This window comes from Micromesistius poutassou, assembly GCF_964030765.1.
Source record: "Micromesistius poutassou genome assembly, chromosome: 14".
Lineage (NCBI taxonomy): Eukaryota > Metazoa > Chordata > Actinopteri > Gadiformes > Gadidae > Micromesistius > Micromesistius poutassou.
The window spans coordinates 15,827,491-15,841,003 of record NC_140284.1 but is presented as its reverse complement, the minus strand read 5'-3'; the positions used below and the strand labels follow the sequence as shown (position 1 = coordinate 15,841,003).

Genomic DNA, 13,513 nt, shown 5'->3' with positions numbered 1-13,513 from the left:
AAGTGCATATTTTCTCTATTCTGGTATATAAGAACACATTTGTACATTATCATAGTTTTATATGGGGTATGTTTTTGATTTGTATTTTAGCTTTTGTTTGATTTGCAGTAGATTTCTTTCGGCTTTAACATCTGGATTCTCCTCCTGGACTTAAAAGTGTTGTATCTTAAAGAGCCCAAATGACTTAGCGGCACATCGGAGCTGAGGGAAAGTCCATCCCTTATCGCTGGTAGCTCACCGTGATCGTATAGTGATTAGTACTCTGCGTTGTGGCCGCAGCAACCCCGGTTCGAATCCGGGTCACGGCATTGAAACACAATGTCTCGGCATATGGGTCTGCTTTTAGCTGCAAAAGGCTAAACACGTTGTGGGTGATTTGTAGGAGGTTTTAAGTGCTGTGTGTTAATGTTTAGACATGGACATTTAGTTTGAACACTTAAGTGCAAGAGGTTATTCCGTTTAAGTGCATATTTTCTCTATTCTGGTATATAAGAACACATTTGTACATTATCATAGTTTTATATGGGGTATGTTTTTGATTTGTATTCTAGCTTTTGTTTGATTTGCAGTAGATTTCTTTCGGCTTTAACATCTGGATTCTCCTCCTGGACTTAAAAGTGTTGTATCTTAAAGAGCCCAAATGACTTAGCAGCACATCGGAGCTGAGGGAAAGTCCATCTCTTATCCCTGGTAGCTCGCCGTGATCGTATAGTGGTTAGTACTCTGCGTTGTGGCCGCAGCAACCCCGGTTTGAATCCGGGTCACGGCATTGAAACACAATGTCACGGCATATGGGTCTGACTTTAGCAGCAAAAGGCTAAACACGTTGTGGGTGATTTGTAGGAGGTTTTAAGTGCTGTGTGTTAATGTTTAGACATGGACATTTAGTTTGAACACTTAAGTGCCAGAGGTTATTCTGTTTAAGTGCATATTTTCTCTATTCTGGTATATAAGAACACATTTGTACATTATCATAGTTTTATATGGGGTATGTTTTTGATTTGTATTTTAGCTTTTGTTTGATTTGCAGTAGATTTCTTTCGGCTTTAACATCTGGATTCTCCTCCTGGACTTAAAAGTGTTGTATCTTAAAGAGCCCAAATGACTTAGCAGCACATCGGAGCTGAGGGAAAGTCCATCTCTAATCCCTGGTAGCTCGCCGTGATCGTATAGTGGTTAGTACTCTGCGTTGTGGCCGCAGCAACCCCGGTTCGAATCCGGGTCACGGCATTGAAACACAATGTCACGGCAAATGGGTCTGATTTTAGCTGCAAAAGGCTAAACACCTTGTGGGTGATTTGTAGAAGGTTGTAAGTGCTGTATTTTCACATTTAGACATGTACATTTATTTTAAACAGTTAAGTGCCATAGGTTTTTCTGTTTAAGTGCATATTTCCTCTGTTCTGGTATATAAGAACACATTTGTAGCTTATCATAGTTTTATGAAGGGTATGTCTTTGATTTGTATTTTAGCTTATTATGTTTGATTTGCAGTAGATTTCTTTCGGCTTTAACATCTGGATTCTCCTTCTGGACTTAAAAGTGTTGTATCTTAAAGAACCCAAATGAATTAGCAGCACATCAGAGCTGAGGGAAAGCCCCTCTCTAATCCCTGGTAGCTCGCCGTGATCGTATAGTGGTTAGTACTCTGCGTTGTGGCCGCAGCAACCCCGGTTCGAATCCGGGTCACGGCATTGAAACACAATGTCTCGGCATATGGGTCTGCTTTTAGCTGCAAAAGGCTAAACACGTTGTGGGTGATTTGTAGGAGGTTTTAAGTGCTGTGTGTTAATGTTTAGACATGGACATTTAGTTTGAACACTTAAGTGCCAGAGGTTATTCTGTTTAAGTGCATATTTTCTCTATTCTGGTATATAAGAACACATTTGTACATTATCATAGTTTTATATGGGGTATGTTTTTGATTTGTATTTTAGCTTTTGTTTGATTTGCAGTAGATTTCTTTCGGCTTTGACATCTGGATTCTCCTCCTGGACTTAAAAGTGTTGTATCTTAAAGAGCCCAAATGACTTAACGGCACATCGGAGCTGAGGGAAAGTCCATCCCTTATGCCTGGTAGCTCGCCGTGATCGTATAGTGATTAGTACTCTACGTTGTGGCCGCTGCAACCCCGGTTCGAATCCGGGTCACGGCATTGAAACACAATATCACGGCATATGGGTCTGACTTTAGCAGCAAAAGGCTAAACACGTTGTGGGTGATTTGTAGGAGGTTTTAAGTGCTGTGTGTTAATGTTTAGACATGGACATTTAGTTTGAACACTTAAGTGCAAGAGGTTATTCCGTTTAAGTGCATATTTTCTCTATTCTGGTATATAAGAACACATTTGTACATTATCATAGTTTTATATGGGGTATGTTTTTGATTTGTATTCTAGCTTTTGTTTGATTTGCAGTAGATTTCTTTCGGCTTTAACATCTGGATTCTCCTCCTGGACTTAAAAGTGTTGTATCTTAAAGAGCCCAAATGACTTAGCAGCACATCGGAGCTGAGGGAAAGTCCATCTCTTATCCCTGGTAGCTCGCCGTGATCGTATAGTGGTTAGTACTCTGCGTTGTGGCCGCAGCAACCCCGGTTCGAATCCGGGTCACGGCATTGAAACACAATGTCACGGCATATGGGTCTGACTTTAGCAGCAAAAGGCTAAACACGTTGTGGGTGATTTGTAGGAGGATTTAAGTGCTGTGTGTTAATGTTTAGACATGGACATTTAGTTTGAACACTTAAGTGCCAGAGGTTATTCTGTTTAAGTGCATATTTTCTCTATTCTGGTATATATGAACACATTTGTACATTATCATAGTTTTATATGGGGTATGTTTTTGATTTGTATTTTAGCTTTTGTTTGATTTGCAGTAGATTTCTTTCGGCTTTAACATCTGGATTCTCCTCCTGGACTTAAGTGTTGTATCTTAAAGAGCCCAAATGACTTAGCAGCACATCGGAGCTGAGGGAAAGTCCATCTCTTATCCCTGGTAGCTCGCCGTGATCGTATAGTGGTTAGTACTCTGCGTTGTGGCCGCAGCAACCCCGGTTCGAATCCGGGTCACGGCATTGAAACACAATGTCACGGCATATGGGTCTGACTTTAGCAGCAAAAGGCTAAACACGTTGTGGGTGATTTGTAGGAGGTTTTAAGTGCTGTGTGTTAATGTTTAGACATGGACATTTAGTTTGAACACTTAAGTGCCAGAGGTTATTCTGTTTAAGTGCATATTTTCTCTATTCTGGTATATAAGAACACATTTGTACATTATCATAGTTTTATATGGGGTATGTTTTTGATTTGTATTTTAGCTTTTGTTTGATTTGCAGTAGATTTCTTTCGGCTTTAACATCTGGATTCTCCTCCTGGACTTAAAAGTGTTGTATCTTAAAGAGCCCAAATGACTTAGCAGCATATCGGAGCTGAGGGATAGTCCATCTCTTATCCCTGGTAGCTCGCCGTGATCGTATAGTGGTTAGTACTCTGCGTTGTGGCCGCAGCAACCCCGGTTCGAATCCGGGTCACGGCATTGAAAGACAATGTCACGGCATATGGGTCTGACTTTAGCAGCAAAAGGCTAAACACGTTGTGGGTGATTTGTAGGAGGTTTTAAGTGCTGTGTGTTAATGTTTAGACATGGACATTTAGTTTGAACACTTAAGTGCCAGAGGTTATTCTGTTTAAGTGCATATTTTCTCTATTCTGGTATATAAGAACACATTTGTACATTATCATAGTTTTATATGGGGTATGTTTTTGATTTGTATTCTAGCTTTTGTTTGATTTGCAGTAGATTTCTTTCGGCTTTAACATCTGGATTCTCCTCCTGGACTTAAAAGTGTTGTATCTTAAAGAGCCCAAATGACTTCGCAGCAAATCGGAGCTGAGGGAAAACCAATCTCTTATCCCTGGTAGCTCGCCGTGATCGTATAGTGGTTAGTACTCTGCGTTGTGGCCGCAGCAACCCCGGTTCGAATCCGGGTCACGGCATTGAAACACAATGTCTCGGCATATGGGTCTGCTTTTAGCTGCAAAAGGCTAAACACGTTGTGGGTGATTTGTAGGAGGTTTTAAGTGCTGTGTGTTAATGTTTAGACATGGACATTTAGTTTGAACACTTAAGTGCCAGAGGTTATTCTGTTTAAGTGCATATTTTCTCTATTCTGGTATATAAGAACACATTTGTACATTATCATAGTTTTATATGGGGTATGTTTTTGATTTGTATTTTAGCTTTTGTTTGATTTGCAGTAGATTTCTTTCGGCTTTAACATCTGGATTCTCCTCCTGGACTTAAAAGTGTTGTATCTTAAAGAGCCCAAATGACTTAGCAGCACATCGGAGCTGAGGGAAAGTCCATCACTTATCCCTGGTAGCTCGCCGTGATCGTATAGTGATTAGTACTCTGCGTTGTGGCCGTAGCAACCCCGGTTCGAATCCGGGTCACGGCATTGAAACACAATGTCTCGGCATATGGGTCTGCTTTTAGCTGCAAAAGGCTAAACACGTTGTGGGTGATTTGTAGGAGGTTTTAAGTGCTGTGTGTTAATGTTTAGACATGGACATTTAGTTTGAACACTTAAGTGCAAGAGGTTATTCCGTTTAAGTGCATATTTTCTCTATTCTGGTATATAAGAACACATTTGTACATTATCATAGTTTTATATGGGGTATGTTTTTGATTTGTATTCTAGCTTTTGTTTGATTTGCAGTAGATTTCTTTCGGCTTTAACATCTGGATTCTCCTCCTGGACTTAAAAGTGTTGTATCTTAAAGAGCCCAAATGACTTAGCAGCACATCGGAGCTGAGGGAAAGTCCATCTCTTATCCCTGGTAGCTCGCCGTGATCGTATAGTGGTTAGTACTCTGCGTTGTGGCCGCAGCAACCCCGGTTCGAATCCGGGTCACGGCATTGAAACACAATGTCACGGCATATGGGTCTGACTTTAGCAGCAAAAGGCTAAACACGTTGTGGGTGATTTGTAGGAGGTTTTAAGTGCTGTGTGTTAATGTTTAGACATGGACATTTAGTTTGAACACTTAAGTGCCAGAGGTTATTCTGTTTAAGTGCATATTTTCTCTATTCTGGTATATAAGAACACATTTGTACATTATCATAGTTTTATATGGGGTATGTTTTTGATTTGTATTTTAGCTTTTGTTTGATTTGCAGTAGATTTCTTTCGGCTTTAACATCTGGATTCTCCTCCTGGACTTAAAAGTGTTGTATCTTAAAGAGCCCAAATGACTTAGCAGCACATCGGAGCTGAGGGAAAGTCCATCTCTAATCCCTGGTAGCTCGCCGTGATCGTATAGTGGTTAGTACTCTGCGTTGTGGCCGCAGCAACCCCGGTTCGAATCCGGGTCACGGCATTGAAACACAATGTCACGGCAAATGGGTCTGATTTTAGCTGCAAAAGGCTAAACACCTTGTGGGTGATTTGTAGAAGGTTGTAAGTGCTGTATTTTCACATTTAGACATGTACATTTATTTTAAACAGTTAAGTGCCATAGGTTTTTCTGTTTAAGTGCATATTTCCTCTGTTCTGGTATATAAGAACACATTTGTAGCTTATCATAGTTTTATGAAGGGTATGTCTTTGATTTGTATTTTAGCTTATTATGTTTGATTTGCAGTAGATTTCTTTCGGCTTTAACATCTGGATTCTCCTTCTGGACTTAAAAGTGTTGTATCTTAAAGAACCCAAATGAATTAGCAGCACATCAGAGCTGAGGGAAAGCCCCTCTCTAATCCCTGGTAGCTCGCCGTGATCGTATAGTGGTTAGTACTCTGCGTTGTGGCCGCAGCAACCCCGGTTCGAATCCGGGTCACGGCATTGAAACACAATGTCTCGGCATATGGGTATGCTTTTAGCTGCAAAAGGCTAAACACGTTGTGGGTGATTTGTAGGAGGTTTTAAGTGCTGTGTGTTAATGTTTAGACATGGACATTTAGTTTGATCACTTAAGTGCCAGAGGTTATTCTGTTTAAGTGCATATTTTCTCTATTCTGGTATATAAGAACACATTTGTACATTATCATAGTTTTATATGGGGTATGTTTTTGATTTGTATTTTAGCTTTTGTTTGATTTGCAGTAGATTTTTTTCGGCTTTAACATCTGGATTCTCCTCCTGGACTTAAAAGTGTTGTATCTTAAAGAGCCCAAATGACATAGCAGCATATCGGAGCTGAGGGAAAGTCCATCTCTTATCCCTGGTAGCTCGCCGTGATCGTATAGTGGTTAGTACTCTGCGTTGTGGCCGCAGCAACCCCGGTTCGAATCCGGGTCACGGCATTGAAAGACTATGTCACGGCATATGGGTCTGACTTTAGCAGCAAAAGGCTAAACACGTTGTGGGTGATTTGTAGGAGGTTTTAAGTGCTGTGTGTTAATGTTTAGACATGGACATTTAGTTTGAACACTTAAGTGCAAGAGGTTATTCCGTTTAAGTGCATATTTTCTCTATTCTGGTATATAAGAACACATTTGTACATTATCATAGTTTTATATGGGGTATGTTTTTGATTTGTATTCTAGCTTTTGTTTGATTTGCAGTAGATTTCTTTCGGCTTTAACATCTGGATTCTCCTCCTGGACTTAAAAGTGTTGTATCTTAAAGAGCCCAAATGACTTAGCAGCACATCGGAGCTGAGGGAAAGTCCATCTCTTATCCCTGGTAGCTCGCCGTGATCGTATAGTGGTTAGTACTCTGCGTTGTGGCCGCAGCAACCCCGGTTTGAATCCGGGTCACGGCATTGAAACACAATGTCACGGCATATGGGTCTGACTTTAGCAGCAAAAGGCTAAACACGTTGTGGGTGATTTGTAGGAGGTTTTAAGTGCTGTGTGTTAATGTTTAGACATGGACATTTAGTTTGAACACTTAAGTGCCAGAGGTTATTCTGTTTAAGTGCATATTTTCTCTATTCTGGTATATAAGAACACATTTGTACATTATCATAGTTTTATATGGGGTATGTTTTTGATTTGTATTTTAGCTTTTGTTTGATTTGCAGTAGATTTCTTTCGGCTTTAACATCTGGATTCTCCTCCTGGACTTAAAAGTGTTGTATCTTAAAGAGCCCAAATGACTTAGCAGCACATCGGAGCTGAGGGAAAGTCCATCTCTAATCCCTGGTAGCTCGCCGTGATCGTATAGTGGTTAGTACTCTGCGTTGTGGCCGCAGCAACCCCGGTTCGAATCCGGGTCACGGCATTGAAACACAATGTCACGGCATATGGGTCTGATTTTAGCTGCAAAAGGCTAAACACCTTGTGGGTGATTTGTAGAAGGTTGTAAGTGCTGTATTTTCACATTTAGACATGTACATTTATTTTAAACAGTTAAGTGCCATAGGTTTTTCTGTTTAAGTGCATATTTCCTCTGTTCTGGTATATAAGAACACATTTGTAGCTTATCATAGTTTTATGAAGGGTATGTCTTTGATTTGTTTTTTAGCTTATTATGTTTGATTTGCAGTAGATTTCTTTCGGCTTTAACATCTGGATTCTCCTTCTGGACTTAAAAGTGTTGTATCTTAAAGAACCCAAATGAATTAGCAGCACATCAGAGCTGAGGGAAAGCCCCTCTCTAATCCCTGGTAGCTCGCCGTGATCGTATAGTGGTTAGTACTCTGCGTTGTGGCCGCAGCAACCCCGGTTCGAATCCGGGTCACGGCATTGAAACACAATATCATGGCATATGGGTCTGATTTTAGCAGCAAAAGGCTAAACACGTTGTGGGTGATTTGTAGCAGGTTTTAAGTGCTGTGTGTTAATGTTTAGACATGGACATTTAGTTTGAACACTTAAGTGCCAGAGGTTATTCTGTTTAAGTGCATATTTTCTCTATTCTGGTATGTAAGAACACATTTGTACATTATCATAGTTTTATATGGGGTATGTTTTTGATTTGTATTTTAGCTTTTGTTTGATTTGCAGTAGATTTCATTCGGCTTTAACATCTGGGTTCTCCTTCTGGACTTAAAAGTGTTGTATCTTAAAGAGCCCAAATGACTTAGCAGCACATCGGAGCTGAGGGAAAGTCCATCTCTTATCCTTGGTAGCTCGCCGTGATCGTATAGTTGTTAGTACTCTGCGTTGAGCAACCCCGGTTCGAATCCGGGTTACGGTATTGAAACACAATGTCACGGAATATGGGTCTGATTTTAGCTGCAAAAGGCTAAACACCTTGTGGGTGATTTGTAGAAGGTTGTAAGTGCTGTATTTTCACATTTAGTAGACTTGTACATTTATTTTAAACAGTTAAGTGCCATAGGTTTTTCTGTTTAAGTGCATATTTCCTCTGTTCTGGTGTGCTCCATCAGCACCACTATTCACTAAGTATTTTCTTCTACCAATTCACAAATTGAATAACTATCAGATTTGTTTGTTTGTTCACAAGTTCATTTACAAGAATCAAGATCTCCCTGTCACTTTTCAAAATTTCTTTACCTTCACTCATAATGTACATTCTCACCGCACTAGACACAGTAATAATCTTACTCTATATTTACCCTTTATCCGCACATCACACCATCAGTTTAATATGACATACAGAGGTCCAATGTTTTGGAATGGACTATCTCCCTCATTAAGATCCATTTCTTCTTATTCACTTTTTAAAAAGCAGTTAAAAATACATATCAATTTCTCTTGAATTTCCCACTCTTTCCTCTCTCTCTTTCACTCTCTCCATATCCCACATCCTTACTCTGTCCTTTTATGAGTTTAATTAATTAATTAATTTTTTGTATATTATCTCTATTGTCCTTATTTGTTACCGAATTACTTTGCACTTTATCTCTCTATTTTTTTTCTCATTTCTGTTTTCTTTTGCTCACATAACATTGATTATGTATGCACTTTATCTCCTTTTTATGTTTATTTGTTAGCCATTGAAATTTGTCTTGCTGTAATTTGTTATAGGGGTGGAACCTATGTACAAGCCAACCGGCTTCGTTCCCTCCTTGCACCATTGAAATTTGTGTGCTAAATAAATAAACTCTAAACTCTATAAGAACACATTTGTAGCTTATCATAGTTTTATGAAGGGTATGTCTTTGATTTGTATTTTAGCTCATTTTGTTTGATTTGCAGTAGATTTCTTTCGGCTTTAACATCTGGGTTCTCCTTCTGGACTTAAAAGTGTTGTATCTTAAAGAGCCCAAATGACTTAGCAGCACATCGGAGCTGAGGGAAAGTCACTCTCTTATACCTGGTAGTTCACCGTGATCGTATAGTGGTTAGTACTCTGCGTTGTGGCCGCAGCAACTCCGGGTCGAATCCGGGTCACGGCATTGAAACACAATGTCACGGCATATGGGACTGATTTTAGCTGCAAAAGGCCAAACACGTTGTGGTTGATTTGTAGAAGGTTGTAATTGCTGTAATTTGACATTTAGACATGCACATTTATTTTAAACAGTTTCGTGCCATAGTTTTTTCTGTTTAAGTGCATATTTCCTCCGTTCTGGTATATAAGAACACATTTGTACATTACCTTACTTTTATATGGGGTATGTTTTTGCTTTGCATTTTAGCTTATTTAGTTTGATTTGCAGTAGATTTCTTTCGGCTTTAACATCTGGATTCTCCTTCTGGACTTAAAAGTGTCGTATCTTAAAGAATCCAAATGACTTAGCAGCACATCGGAGCTGAGGGAAAGCCTCAATCTAATTCCTGGTAGCTCACCGTGATCGTATAGTTGTTAGTACTCTGCATTGTGGCTGCAGCAACCCCGGTTCGAATCTGGGTCACGGTATTAAAACACAATGTCACGGCATATCAGTCTGATATTAGCAGCAAAAGGCTAAACACGTTGTGGGTGATTGTAGGAGGTTGTAATTACTGTGTGTAAATGTTTGGACATTTAGTTTGAACACTTAAGTGCCAGAGGTTATTCTGTTTAAGTGCATATTTCCTCTAATTTATTCACTCACAATTTTGCTCTCCATGTGAGGCTGCAGCGTCCGTTGTTTCTCACACAAGTTCTGAAAATTGTTCTTTAAAATTAAAATAGTGTTTACTGAGGTGCCAGCAAGTTTTGGTTCATATCCTGATTGTATTGCTACTAGATGACGCAGATGACTCAGCAGGATCCACTAAGATGACTATGATGAAACTGCTGAGGTCTCTGGAAGGTAAAGACCATCTGTGGGTCAACATTGTGTTCTGTCATGTTATGACCAGGGCTCAATTACATATAATTGAACAGCATATTCATTAACTTAAATTTTGAAATGTTCTGATTTAACAGATTACTAACTGACGATGCTTGGCCTCTGCCACAGTTTCTATGCAAGGGCAAGTTAGAAAGAATAAAACGACCCATATTTCATGCACATTAACGCTCCAGCCAGGACTTTGGTTTAAACAGGGCGTCCAAAGAATACCCCGCCTCCATGGCTCAACTACCACCACTGTTTGTTACAGACCAGGAGTCCTTGGCTGAGGAGAGCTGATGGAGGATCCTTGCATCTGGAGAATACCATGAATCTACCAGGCCAACAAGTAGTACCGGTAAGTTTGCATGAACTGAACATAGTGGACTTGTACTGGGACGCTGCACTGTTTACTACCAGACATTACAGCAAACGCCCAGACATTGAGGCCACACCAGCCCTGTTTGTCTCCAGCAGGAAGCTGGGGCAGAGGGAAGTGATGGAGGACCTGCCTGGTGAAGGATGTCCTGGTGGGGCGAGTGACACCCGACTCCAAGGGGATGACCACTGAGGAGAGAGAGCTGAAGGAGGAGCCATGCATCTGGAAGGTCTGGTGCTGATGGTACTCTAAAAGGGCAGGATGTGGTGTTGGGCTCCCCATCAAATAGTACTGGGTACCACCCCTGAGTTCTCAGACTACATGGAATGACACACATCTGAATTCACCAAGTCTCTTTGGCTCGGAGGGTCTGCTAAATAACTGAAACATTGTATCATTATGAATTATCCATGTCATCCATCTTTGTAAGGCGCAGTTGAGATGTTGTGTTCAGTCTGAGGCCGACATGCCTGAGCTGTATTCCTGACCAGCTGGAGTCCTTCCGGTCAGTAGCCCACTGCTGAAGATGACATGTTGTAATAACCTTTTTGATAACGTGACACTAACTAGACATTCAAATACAGTCTTGGAGTGAATCATTTTCTGTTTTCCTCTGTTCACCTTTCAGTGATCGTCAAACGGCGCCTCATCGCAGCTCATCGTCGCTGGCCTGTGGATTCATCTCCTCCACACTCACACAACGGGACTTTGTCACCATGTGCTGCACGTTGGGAACCTCCTAATGTGACAGAACAAAATGTTTCAATGTGCAAACGCTTTTATAACATGTATACTCATGGTGTTTATATAAAATCGTACATAACTATTTCTACCTGGTTGTGTGGCTTTTTCTGCATGTTGTGCATGGTGTGCATTATGGTAAGTTTAATACTTACCATAATGAGTTGACTTACACACATGCATATTACCATTAAACAATAGCCTCTAACCTTAACCTCTCCTCTACATTAATCCCCCCCTCTACCCTAACCTTAACCTCACTTGTAACCTTAACCTCCCCTCTAATGAAATCCCAGGAAAGTCTTACTTCAATGACTCAACTTCTGTCATAGTCCAGTACATCAGCAATAAAAAATGGAATATACTGAATATATTTCATACCATAGCTATGTATGCTACAAAATCATTTTAATGCACATCAGAATATAATAAAATGCATTGACATGATCTGTATACATGTTAAAGGTTTGCTAATTGAATGTGCCATGAAATCCATGAAAGTTGGTGTTTGAAAGGGGCAGATGGAATTCAACAGACTGATATGTGTTGAGTAGAGGACTCCTCTACACCAGTATAATCCCAGACTGACCAGTTCCAGTTCACCAACACCATGTCGTGATGACCAGGTAAAAGTAGACCCATATGCCGTGACATTGTGTTTCAATGCCGTGACCCGGATTCGAACCGGGGTTGCTGCGGCCACAACGCAGAGTACTAACCACTATACGATCACGGCGAGCTACCAGGGCCATGCACTGTCCATCAGATCTGATCTGGTCACTCATCGGCGATCGGTCATATAAAACACACCATTAATACCAGGAGAGAAATGCAAAGAAAATAAACAGCAAGATGCTAAAATTCTAATAAAATTTAAATACATAAAACGATATTATAAAGGCTACAAGTGGATACTAGGCATACATTATTTGAAATGTGGTGTATTGAATCCAGCCACAAACACCACGAAAATTTAAAATAATAAATTAATTATGCGAATGATTTATAAACAGACAGAATGGATCTGCGATGCATCGGCCCTGGTAGCTCGCCGTGATCGTATAGTGGTTAGTACTCTGCGTTGTGGCCGCAGCAACCCCGGTTCGAATCCGGGTCACGGCATTGAAACACAATGTCACGGCATATGGGTCTACTTTTAGCAGATTATGCCAAAAGGTTTATAAACAGAGTGAACCGTGAGCTGTGTTGTTCGCCTTTAATCCAAATATTTTAAGTATAAAGTGAACCGGGCGGTCTGCCCCAGTCGGGAGGAGGACGAGGTCCCGACCCAACAGCGCCCCCCCCCGGTCCCGATCCGGCAGCGCCCCCCCTCCGGTCTGACACGGAACTCACCGAGCCCATTCAGGTCTGGACTCGCTGTGTATTCTGCTGCGTTTAATTGAGTTGTATTCCTATTCGTAATTCGGGTCGCTTGCGTTGAATTAGTTCTTTGTTAATGATGTGACATCTTCACTCACCGTCCTGGAGTCCTTAGGTGTCACTCAAGCTTACAGACCACCAGACTGTGAGAGGAACTTGGGCCATACCAGTAAAATACAGAACGCTGGTGGTGGTGGTAGTGGTAATAGTAGTAGTAGTAGTAGTAGTTAGTAGTTAGTAGTATATTCATCCCCTTGAGGAAATTCAGGTATCCAGTAGCTCATAAAGTCAACAGTACAATTGACAAACAACCAAAATGGACAAACAGTAAAAGTCAACCAAATAGGTCAATAATATTAAATAAAAAGTTAGCTATATTGCACATAATTAAAATTGCATGTAAAAAAGATCCAGAGGGAGATACAAATAAATAAATACTATGCAATTGCACATTGTCCAGTGTGTGTGGTTGGGTTCGGTTGGGTGGTAACGTCATCGGCCCTGGTAGCTCGCCGTGATCGTATAGTGGTTAGTACTCTGCGTTGTGGCCGCAGCAACCCCGGTTCGAATCCGGGTCACGGCATTGAAACACAATGTCACGGCATAGGGGTCTTCTTTTATGAAGGTTTATTTGAGTTTGGATAAAACAACAGTTTGATTCTCAACAGTAACGTTTATATTATGTTTGGTCCTTAATGTCTGGGTCTACCTGTAGTCAAATTTACCTGCTGCAGTAAATCATTATAGACCGTTTGTAAATAACAAAGTGGTAATGTCAATCAAACAACATTTAACAAAAAGGTTTGATTCATTCGCCACATTAGTTTTAAAGTCATTTT

General features: G+C 40.6%; 17 non-coding genes across 17 annotated transcripts; 16 read left to right on the top strand and 1 right to left on the bottom strand.

The window, feature by feature from the left end:
• Positions 1 to 697: 697 nt before the first annotated feature.
• AC3HAE_028900 (transfer RNA histidin (anticodon GUG)) lies at positions 698 to 769 on the top strand. Its single transcript has one exon. It is a non-coding gene; the product is annotated as a tRNA-His (tRNA).
• A 389-nt stretch (positions 770 to 1,158) lies between these two features.
• Positions 1,159 to 1,230, top strand: AC3HAE_028899 (transfer RNA histidin (anticodon GUG)). Its single transcript has one exon. It is a non-coding gene; the product is annotated as a tRNA-His (tRNA).
• Positions 1,231 to 1,622: 392 nt separating this feature from the next.
• AC3HAE_028898 (transfer RNA histidin (anticodon GUG)) lies at positions 1,623 to 1,694 on the top strand. The gene has a single exon. It is a non-coding gene; the product is annotated as a tRNA-His (tRNA).
• Positions 1,695 to 2,544: 850 nt separating this feature from the next.
• Positions 2,545 to 2,616, top strand: AC3HAE_028897 (transfer RNA histidin (anticodon GUG)). Its single transcript has one exon. It is a non-coding gene; the product is annotated as a tRNA-His (tRNA).
• A 387-nt stretch (positions 2,617 to 3,003) lies between these two features.
• On the top strand, positions 3,004 to 3,075 carry AC3HAE_028896 (transfer RNA histidin (anticodon GUG)). Its single transcript has one exon. It is a non-coding gene; the product is annotated as a tRNA-His (tRNA).
• Positions 3,076 to 3,464: 389 nt separating this feature from the next.
• Positions 3,465 to 3,536, top strand: AC3HAE_028895 (transfer RNA histidin (anticodon GUG)). Its single transcript has one exon. It is a non-coding gene; the product is annotated as a tRNA-His (tRNA).
• A 389-nt stretch (positions 3,537 to 3,925) lies between these two features.
• On the top strand, positions 3,926 to 3,997 carry AC3HAE_028894 (transfer RNA histidin (anticodon GUG)). The gene has a single exon. It is a non-coding gene; the product is annotated as a tRNA-His (tRNA).
• Positions 3,998 to 4,847: 850 nt separating this feature from the next.
• On the top strand, positions 4,848 to 4,919 carry AC3HAE_028893 (transfer RNA histidin (anticodon GUG)). Its single transcript has one exon. It is a non-coding gene; the product is annotated as a tRNA-His (tRNA).
• A 389-nt stretch (positions 4,920 to 5,308) lies between these two features.
• Positions 5,309 to 5,380, top strand: AC3HAE_028890 (transfer RNA histidin (anticodon GUG)). Its single transcript has one exon. It is a non-coding gene; the product is annotated as a tRNA-His (tRNA).
• A 392-nt stretch (positions 5,381 to 5,772) lies between these two features.
• AC3HAE_028889 (transfer RNA histidin (anticodon GUG)) lies at positions 5,773 to 5,844 on the top strand. Its single transcript has one exon. It is a non-coding gene; the product is annotated as a tRNA-His (tRNA).
• A 389-nt stretch (positions 5,845 to 6,233) lies between these two features.
• On the top strand, positions 6,234 to 6,305 carry AC3HAE_028888 (transfer RNA histidin (anticodon GUG)). The gene has a single exon. It is a non-coding gene; the product is annotated as a tRNA-His (tRNA).
• Positions 6,306 to 6,694: 389 nt separating this feature from the next.
• AC3HAE_028887 (transfer RNA histidin (anticodon GUG)) lies at positions 6,695 to 6,766 on the top strand. The gene has a single exon. It is a non-coding gene; the product is annotated as a tRNA-His (tRNA).
• Positions 6,767 to 7,155: 389 nt separating this feature from the next.
• AC3HAE_028875 (transfer RNA histidin (anticodon GUG)) lies at positions 7,156 to 7,227 on the top strand. The gene has a single exon. It is a non-coding gene; the product is annotated as a tRNA-His (tRNA).
• Positions 7,228 to 7,619: 392 nt separating this feature from the next.
• Positions 7,620 to 7,691, top strand: AC3HAE_028863 (transfer RNA histidin (anticodon GUG)). Its single transcript has one exon. It is a non-coding gene; the product is annotated as a tRNA-His (tRNA).
• A 4,267-nt stretch (positions 7,692 to 11,958) lies between these two features.
• On the bottom strand, positions 11,959 to 12,030 carry AC3HAE_028916 (transfer RNA histidin (anticodon GUG)). The gene has a single exon. It is a non-coding gene; the product is annotated as a tRNA-His (tRNA).
• Positions 12,031 to 12,344: 314 nt separating this feature from the next.
• Positions 12,345 to 12,416, top strand: AC3HAE_028851 (transfer RNA histidin (anticodon GUG)). The gene has a single exon. It is a non-coding gene; the product is annotated as a tRNA-His (tRNA).
• A 769-nt stretch (positions 12,417 to 13,185) lies between these two features.
• Positions 13,186 to 13,257, top strand: AC3HAE_028839 (transfer RNA histidin (anticodon GUG)). Its single transcript has one exon. It is a non-coding gene; the product is annotated as a tRNA-His (tRNA).
• The last annotated feature ends 256 nt before the right edge of the window (positions 13,258 to 13,513 follow it).